This window comes from Bufo gargarizans, chromosome 3 (assembly GCF_014858855.1).
Source record: "Bufo gargarizans isolate SCDJY-AF-19 chromosome 3, ASM1485885v1, whole genome shotgun sequence".
Taxonomy (NCBI): Eukaryota; Metazoa; Chordata; class Amphibia; order Anura; family Bufonidae; genus Bufo; species Bufo gargarizans.
The window spans coordinates 312,325,386-312,335,877 of record NC_058082.1 but is presented as its reverse complement, the minus strand read 5'-3'; positions in this window follow the sequence as shown (position 1 = coordinate 312,335,877).

Here is a 10,492-nt window from a genome sequence, read left to right as displayed (position 1 = left end):
TTCGGGGCCAAATTTGCGCAAGCCTACGTACCTGGAAGGGAGGTCACGGTTGATGAGTCTCTTGTTGCGTTCAAGGGGAGACTCAGTTTCCACCAATACATACCCACTAAGCAGGCGAGGTATGGCGTGAAGCTGTACAAAATTTGAGAGAGTACCTCAGGGTACACTTACAAATTTCGTGTGTACGAGGGGCAAGATTCCTGTATTCAACCTCCAGAATGTCCCCCCCACTCTGGGTGTTAGCGGGAAACTCATGTGGGACTTTATGTACCCACTGCTAGATAAGGGTTACCACTTGTACGTGGATAACTTTTATACTAGCATTCCCTTGTTCAGGCCCCTTGCTGCCAGATCCACGTCCGCTTGTGGGACCGTGCGGAAAAATCTGCGCGGCCTCCCTTGCTGGTCAGGTATAAGGACAAGAGGGATGTCCTTGTACTGTCCACAATCCACGGTAACAGCATCACCCCTGTCCCTGTGTGAGGTACCGCGGCAACGGTCCTCAAGCCCGATTGTATCGTCGACTACAATCGGTATATGGGAGGAGTTGATCTCTCTGATCAAGTCCTCAAGCCATATAATGCCATGCGCAAAACCCAGGCATGGTACAAAAAAGTTGCGGTCTACTTGGTGCAGGTTGCCATGTACAACTCTTTTGTACTATCCCGAAGCGCTGGCAGCACAGGGACATTCCTCCAATTCTATGAGGCAGTCCTCAAGGACCTGATCTTTTTAGACCGGGAAAGAGCAGGCCAGAGTACCTCGGGAATTGGAGGCGCCCGGATCGTCCCTGGCCAACATTTTCCAGGTGTGGTCCCCCATACTGGAAAGAAGGGACAAACCCAAAAAAGATGCAGAGTGTCAGAAGAGGGGGATACGGAAGGACACCACCACTCAATGTGATACTTGCCCCGATCATCCGGGTCTCTGCGTTATCGATTGCTTCAGGGAGTACCACACTTCCATGGAGTACAACATTTTTATAATCCCCAACAGTCCCCTAGAGAACATAAAAAACGATGGCTCTCAGACTTTGGAGACACGGAAACAATTTTTTTTCCCAAAAAATATTAGTTTTAGTGCAGGCATCCTCAAACTGTGGCCCTCCAGATGTTGTAAAACTATAACTCCCAGCATGCCCAGACAACCTACAGCTATCAGCAGGGCATGGTGGGAATTGTAGTTTTACAACATCTGGAGGGCTGCAGTTTGAGGATGCCTGCTTAGAGTCTCCAAAGTCTGAGAGCCATACATATTGGGCATCGCCGTGTCCGTAAAAATCTTCTCTAAAATAACATTTAACCCAACCCCCCCAGATGAACAGGGTTAAAAAAAAAAATATATATATATATATATATATATATATATATATATATAAATAAATAAAAAAAGTGTAAAAAAAAGCCATTTTTTGTCACCTAACATCACAAAAATTGTAATAGCGAGCAAAATGTCATATGCACCCCCAATTAGTGTCAATAAAACCGCCATCTCATCCCGAAAAAATGAGCCCCTACATTAGTCACCCAAAAAAAAACACTGTAGCTCCCAGGCTATGGAGATACTAAAATATTTTTTGTTTGTTCCTAAAATGATAATATAGTGTAAAATCTAAATAAATTTTAAAATTTGACATATTAGGTATCGCCACGTCCGTAAGAATCTGCCCTATAAAAATAACATTTGACCAAACCCCTTGGATGAACAGCGTTAAAAATATAAAATAAAAACTGTGCCAAAACACCCATTTTTTGGCAAAATTTCCATTTAAATCCTTTTTTTCCGGTAATAAAGCAAGGGTTAACAGCCATACAAAACTAAATATTTATTGCCCCGATTCTGTAGTTTACAGAAACACCCCATATGTGGTCGTAAATGGCTATATAGCCACATGGCAGGGCATAGAACGAAGGGAACGCCATATGGTTTCTGGAAGGCAGATTTTGATGGACTGGTTTATTTACACCATGTCCCATTAGAAGCCCCCCCCAGATGTAGCCTAGACTAGAAACTCCAAAAAAGTGAACCCATCTAAGAAACTACACCCCTCAAGGTATTCAAAAGTTACTTTACAAACTTTGTTAACCCTTTAGGTGTTCCACAAAACTAAATAGAAAACGTAGAAACAATTTTAGAATTTAAATTTTTTGTTACTTTGCCTCAAAACAAAGTGTAATATAGAGCAACCAAAAATCATATTTACTCTAAAATAGTCCCAAAACAACAACCACCTTATCCCGTAGTTTCCTAGATGGGGTCACTTTTATGGAGTTTCTACTCTAAGGGTGCAACGGGGGCTTGAAATTGGACATGGTATAAACAAAACCAGTCTGCCTTGCAAAAACCATATGGCGTTCCCCTCCTTCTATGTCCTCCCGTTTGGCCAAACAGTAGTTTACAACCACATATGGGGTGTTTCTGCAAACTACAGAATCAGGGCAACCCATATTGAGTTTTGTTTGGCAGTTAACCCTTTCTTTGTTCCTGGAAAAAAATGATTATATTTGAAAATTCTTACATTTTATGTCCATTTGCCATGAAGTCTTGTGTAAGATCTAAAGGGTTAACAAAGTTTGTAAAATCAGTTTTGAATACCTTGAGGGGTGTAGATTCTAAAATGGGGTCATTTTGGGGTGGTTTCTATTACATAAGCCTCACAAAGTGACTTCAGACCTGAACTGGTCCATAAAAAGTGGGATTTGGAAAATTTCAAAATTTGCTTCTAAACTTCTAAGCTATGTAACATCTCCAAAAAATAAAATGACATTCCCACAATGATACAAACATGAAGTAGACATATGGAGAATGTAAAGTCATCCCAATTTTTGGGGGTATAACTATGTATTACAGAAGTAGAGAAACTTAAACTTTGAAATTTGCTTATTTTTCCAAATTTTTTGTAAATTTGGTATTTTTTTATGCAAAAATTTTTAACTTTTTTGACTGAATTTTAGCAGTGTCATGAAGTACAATATGCGACAACAAAAACACAATCTCAGAACGGCGTGGGTAAGTGAAAGCGTTTTAAAGTTATCAGCACTTAAAATGACACTGGTCAGATTTGCAAAAAATGGCCAAGTCCTTAAGGTGAAATAGGGCTGAGTCCTTAAAGGGTTAATGTCCTATTCTCAGGATGGGTCATCAATTTTGACTGGTGGGGTCCAACTCCCATCGATCAGCTGTTTAAAGAGACCGAGCGCTTCGCTGAGCACTGCTGCCTCTTCCTAGGCCAGTGATGTCACGTTCATTGGTCACATGGCCTAGGCGCATCTCCGTTCAATTCAAGTCAATGAACCTTGGCTGCAATACCAAGCAAAGCCACTATACAATGGACAGCGCTGTGCTTGGTAAGATCTGAGGAAGACACAGCACTCCCTAGAGCAGTGATGGCGAACCTATGGCACGGGTGCCAGAGGCGGCACTCAGAGCCCTCTCTGTGGGCACCTGCGCCCTGGAAAAAGCCTATGACGTACCAATATGCTTTAGACTTTTCCTGCCATTCATCAGCACAGGACGCACTATAAACAGCACAGACAGCGCACTGAATGTAGGCTATTAAGCTTTTATAGCTATATGATAAAGTACATGGAAGATATACTATATTTGGTATTCAGGTTAAATTGCCGTGTTGGCACTTTGCGATAAATAAGTGGGTATTTGGTTGCAGTTTGGGCACTCGGTCTCGAAAAGGTTGACCATCACTGCCCTAGAGCCTCTTCACACAGCTGATCGGTGGGGGTGCTGGGAGTTGGATCCCAACTTATCTGATACGGATGACTGAATCGACTTTGGATGAAACATCCGAAGTCGATTCGCCTAATACTTCGTTTGAATACTGTATGGAGCGAGCGCTCCATACAGTATTAGAATGTATTGGCTCCTATGAGCCAAAGTTATTACTTCGCAAAGTCTCACAAGACTTTGCATAATAACTTCATAAATCAATTTCTACTGTAAAAAAACATTTTCCGAACTTGGGTTTGGTTCCAAGGGGGGAGTGTTCATATGAATGCTTGCTCCTGATAATTGCGCTGCGTGAAAGTGATGCTGATCCCCTGAACAAGCTTTGGCCCATGTAAAAGGACCTTCAGTCACCTAGTGGATTTTCTCTCTGCACTGCACAAAAGAAACCTAATGACTTGCAGCTCTGTACTCTGACCAGACTATGCAAGCTTTGCTACTCCTCCTTTTGCGGCCTGTTCACACAGTGGAATTTGAAGGCGGAACTATGGCAGACACCGTGCCAAAATACCAGCGGCCGGCTGTGTGGCGTTTCTTCCCTTCATTGTTTTCAATGGGAGGCAGCGCTGCAGTTCAAAGGCCATGTAAAGCGTGAGCGCGCCAAGAAGAGACATGACCAGAAGGATGCCACTTGAAGCCGTGATGGGTGTCCGCTTCTGGTTTAGCTCCCTTCCATGGAGGTAAGCTACAAGCAGGGCCACGGCATTCAAAGGCAACAACTGTTGTAGAAACTGCAGCAGATTATTTTCAGCTTTAAACTTAGTCTGAACATACCCCTAGTTTGCTTGAGGGACCGTGCGCTAAGGAGCGCGCAAGTGGATGAGAGGCTAGGTGTCAATTATCCATGAATATATGCTAATCGTGTGGATATGTGCATACATTTACTGTCTATAGGGTGTGTCATGCATAGTCTAGTGCAGGGGCCAGCAACCTCTGGCACTCCAGCTGTTGTGAAACTACAACTCCCAGCATGCTCTATTCTCTTCTATGGGAGTTCTGAGAACAGCCAAGCAAGTCTGCATGCTGGGATGCGTAGTTTCACCACACCTGTCGTGCCGAAGACTGCTGATCCCGGGTGTAGTGAGAATACGTGTGCATGCATTTTGTAGTGATCATACACATGTATGGATGCCAACCAACAGGATATGGCTTTAACCACCTCCGGACCGCCTAACGCAGATTCGCGTTCCGGAGGTGGCAGCGCTGCGCAGAGTCACGCATATACGCGTCATCTCGCGAGATGACACGCTTTGCCGGCCCGCGCATGCGCATCGCGGGCCGGCAAAAGTTAAAGGAAGGTCACGTCAGCAACCTGCCAGCCAATGATCGTTGCTGGCAGGCTGCTGATTTTTAAAAAATCCAATGAGAAGCCAGATAACAGATAATATTAGTAAATATGATCTGTTATATGGCTGCCCTGCTCCTCTGCTGGTCCTTTTCGTCGGTTGGATCCAGCAGAGGAGCAGTCTTCACAGTGAGTAGCACCAACACCACACTTTAGCCCCAGATCACCCCCTGCACCCCAATTAACCCTTTGATCGCCCCTGTCAATCACTAGTGAAAGTGAAAAAAGTGATCAGTGCAAACTGTCACTTTTTTTTCTCACTAGTATTGACTGTTAGGTTTTAGGGATAGTTTAAGGTTGGGGTTGAGCGGCACTCCTATTGGAGAGTAGGCGGTGCTCTGTGGTAAGGGTATGTCCAAATTTATATCAAAAAACCACGGCACTCTATAGAGAATTTATAAGTTGCTTATTTTATTATTATATTTCATATCTTTTTGTAAATCCATCCAAAATAGTAGCCACTGGCCAACGTTTCGGTCTAATCTTAGACCTTGATCACGGCCTAGTATGTAGACAAGTAGATAAATATTTACATTAATATATACAAAAGTGAAACAAGGAGTTATTACATATATCTCATGTTGACATTGTCATATTACGGTATAACATGCATAAGGGAGAACATGTCTAATATGCAGGAGAATAAATAGCGCATCAAAAGCAACCATGTAGTTCTAGTATGGAGCTTGTTAAAAAATTGGTCGGCTTTATAGACTAAAGAAGGGGGGGGGGGGAAGGAGGACAGGAAGGAAGAGAGGGGGGGGGGGGGGAAGAAAGGGGAGAGGGAATGATAGCATCAAATGGAACAGTAGTATTGTGAGTTAGGGATCTCCAGTAAGAGTTGGCAGGATATGGATGTTATATCTGTGGAATCCAAACAATATAATGTTAGAATTAGGGACCAAAGAGATGTATCGTATCGCATATTGCTATTTTACATTGAACAATGATTGCATAGGTATAATAAAACAGAATATAGTTAGAGAGGACAGTCATTAGGACAGAGCTAAAGGATATTAAGAGGGACCAATAGGCATCAGTGTGATAGATAGTCAGAACATCTATAATGTAAAGTAAAATAGGCATGCTAGCAGATCACAGTCGTCTCAGAAGCTGTTCATACCTTAGTCTGTATAGTAGGGAGAATGGTGGATGGTGCGGCAGCGCAGTGAAGCTGTTTAATATAAGGGGGCAGCGAGGACGCCGAAGGGAGGTGCGGCGTGCGCTGAGGTGATGACGTAGGGAGACGCAGAGAGACGCGCGTCAGCGCAGGGCTGATGGATAGTATCCGGAGTTGTAATGAACGGGCGCATGCGCAGAGGCACAATATAGTCGAAGAAGGGAACTGGCAACTCGTAGTTGATAAACCAATTAGGGAGGCGGGCGCATGTGTTCTGCCAGTGGTAAATCTCAAAGAGGTATCCGCCTGTTGTAAGGGACATATGGATTCATGGTGGCTCCTATAGCATATATACTAAAGAAAGAGTGTGTTCTTATAGCAAGGTACTATAGTTATATGTAGTAGAAGAGTCTATAGGTATATAGCTATTTAAATCTATTACTATAATGGCATCATATTATATTACTAGTAGTATAATACTACCTGTCTGATAGTGATCATTTCACCTGTAGGGAATAAAAAGGAGGGGGGAGAGAAAAAGAAAATTAATATATGGAACAAATATTTTTATCACATTCAGTATATAGGATAATATAAGCATGGAGTCCTAGAGCTGTCCTAATTCATAGAATACAGGGAAGAAAAGATAATGTAATAAGGTGAACTTTGCAAGGTATAGAAGTAAAAGTAAGAGCAAGAGCAGCAACCCATGAATTAAGAGACATACATCAGAAAATACAGGAAATCAAGTAATGCAAAAATCAAAGTCTCTATTTAATCCACGGGGCGACAAGGTATTGAGTTCGTAGATCCAGTAAGCCTCACGTTGTTTTAGACGCGCAATCCTATTTCCTCCACGTCTTGCCGATGCTACTTGTTCTAATATTTGGAACTTTAATTGATTTATCTGGTGATTTGCCGAGATGAAATGATGTGGTACCGGTAATTTTCGGTTTTATGGCAACGTATGTCCGATTTGTGTTTAGAAATGCGGTCCCGTGCACATTGGGTAGTTTCACCCACATAGGCAACGGATCAAGTATATAACATATGAAGATGAACATGTATAGAAACCTTTCGGATGGTATATTTTGCCTGAGTGGGGGTGGATGATCCTATTGCCTCTGATGACATTGTTGCATTGGGTGCAATTAAGACATGGATAGGTGCCTGTTTTTGGTGGTGCCAGTGTAGTTTGTTTAATGGAGGGTTTAATTGGGCCAATATCTGCTTTCACTAGTCTGTCTCTTAGGTTTTGGGGTCTTTTATAGCACAACCGAACTGGAGACTGAAATTCGGGAATATCAGGATATGATTGTTGCAAGACTGACCAGTGTTTTTTTATAATTGTTTGAATTCTGGGCATGATGGGATGGTATGTCACTACCAATGGAAGACGGGAGGATGATGAGGTTGTGTTGGAAAGGGAATCCCTTTCCAACACAACCTCATCATCCTCCCCCAAAACCTAAGAGACAGACTAGTGAAAGCAGATATTGGCCCAATTAAACCCTCCATTAAACAAACTACACTGGCACCACCAAAAACAGGCACCTATCCATGTCTTAATTGCACCCAATGCAACAATGTCATCAGAGGCAATAGGATCATCCACCCCCACTCAGGCAAAATATACCATCCGAAAGGTTTCTATACATGTTCATCTTCATATGTTATATACTTGATCCGTTGCCCATGCGGCCTTGCATATGTGGGTGAAACTACCCAATGTGCACGGGACCGCATTTCTAAACACAAATCGGACATACGTTGCCATAAAACCGAATTACCGGTACCACATCATTTCATCTCGGCAAATCACCAGATAAATCAATTAAAGTTCCAAATATTAGAACAAGTAGCATCGGCAAGACGTGGAGGAAATAGGATTGCGCGTCTAAAACAACGTGAGGCTTACTGGATCTACGAACTCAATACCTTGTCGCCCCGTGGATTAAATAGAGACTTTGATTTTTGCATTACTTGATTTCCTGTATTTTCTGATGTATGTCTCTTAATTCATAAGTTGCTGCTCTTGCTCTTACTTTTACTTCTATACCTTGCAAAGTTCACCTTATTACATTATCTTTTCTTCCCTGTATTCTATGAATTAGGACAGCTCTAGGACTCCATGCTTATATTATCCTATATACTGAATGTGATAAAAATATTTGTTCCATATATTAATTTTCTTTTTCTCTCCCCCCTCCTTTTTATTCCCTACAGGTGAAATGATCACTATCAGACAGGTAGTATTATACTACTAGTAATATAATATGATGCCATTATAGTAATAGATTTAAATAGCTATATACCTATAGACTCTTCTACTACATATAACTATAGTACCCTGCTATAAGAACACACTCTTTCTTTAGTATATATGCTATAGGAGCCACCATGAATCCATATGTCCCTTACAACAGGCGGATACCTCTTTGAGATTTACCACTGGCAGAACACATGCGCCCGCCTCCCTAATTGGTTTATCAACTACGAGTTGCCAGTTCCCTTCTTCGACTATATTGTGCCTCTGCGCATGCGCCCGTTCATTACAACTCCGGATACTATCCATCAGCCCTGCGCTGACGCGCGTCTCTCTGCGTCTCCCTACGTCATCACCTCAGCGCACGCCGCACCTCCCTTCGGCGTCCTCGCTGCCCCCTTATATTAAACAGCTTCACTGCGCTGCCGCACCATCCACCATTCTCCCTACTATACAGACTAAGGTATGAACAGCTTCTGAGACGACTGTGATCTGCTAGCATGCCTATTTTACTTTACATTATAGATGTTCTGACTATCTATCACACTGATGCCTATTGGTCCCTCTTAATATCCTTTAGCTCTGTCCTAATGACTGTCCTCTCTAACTATATTCTGTTTTATTATACCTATGCAATCATTGTTCAATGTAAAATAGCAATATGCGATACGATACATCTCTTTGGTCCCTAATTCTAACATTATATTGTTTGGATTCCACAGATATAACATCCATATCCTGCCAACTCTTACTGGAGATCCCTAACTCACAATACTACTGTTCCATTTGATGCTATCATTCCCTCTCCCCTTTCTTTCCCCCCCCCCCCTCTCTTCCTTCCTGTCCTCCTCCCCCCCCCTCTTTCCCCCCCCCCTTCTTTAGTCTATAAAGCCGACCAATTTTTTAACAAGCTCCATACTAGAACTACATGGTTGCTTTTGATGCGCTATTTATTCTCCTGCATATTAGACATGTTCTCCCTTATGCATGTTATACCGTAATATGACAATGTCAACATGAGATATATGTAATAACTCCTTGTTTCACTTTTGTATATATTAATGTAAATATTTATCTACTTGTCTACATACTAGGCCGTGATCAAGGTCTAAGATTAGACCGAAACGTTGGCCAGTGGCTACTATTTTGGATGGATTTACAAAAAGATATGAAATATAATAATAAAATAAGCAACTTATAAATTCTCTATAGAGTGCCGTGGTTTTTTAGGGATAGTTTAGGCCCCTTGGTTAGGTAGTTTAGGGATCAGTTAGCGCCCAGCCCACCGCACCGCAGTCACTTATTCGCTGATTAGCGTATCGCTAATCAGCTTTTGTACTTTTATAGTATCTGGAAGTGATCAAAACTGATCACAGTCAGATCTATAATAGTATTAGTGTCACTTTAGTTCACCCTCCACCCAAAAACCCAGGCCTGATCGGTCGCCCACACGTGCGTTCGCCTACACCCGCCCCGCCGCAGTGACAAATTTTTTTTTTTTTTTTTTATCACTGCACAATCACTTTACACGCGCTGAGGCGATAAAAAAATCAGTTTTGATATTTTTTATCAACCGCAGCGGCCTCCGGTACTTCGCTAGCCTCCCATTTGTAAGACAGGCTTGCTTTTTTTCTTGGGTAGTCTCAGGGAATACCCCTAAATTTAGTTGCCCAAATGTCAAACAGGGGGTATTCTTCTGAAGAGGCCTACAGGCTTCTGACCCAGTCGGATGAGGAGTGGGAACCCTCATCTGATGAATCTAGCGGGTCAGAATATGAACCTGTAGAAAGCAGTGGCTCTCTGACCCAAAGTTCGGACGAGGAGGTTGAGGTCCCTGATAGCACCAGGCGTACCCGGCCCCATGTCGCTAGACCACAGGTTGCGCAGGATCCGCTTCAAGAGCAGCAGTGGGGCTGGCGCTGTCGGATTACGTGGTGAGGCATACACCAGCAGCGCAGCCCTCCCTGGACCTAGTACCAGCACTGCCGTACAACATGGTGAAGTGGCGAGCACCAGAAGG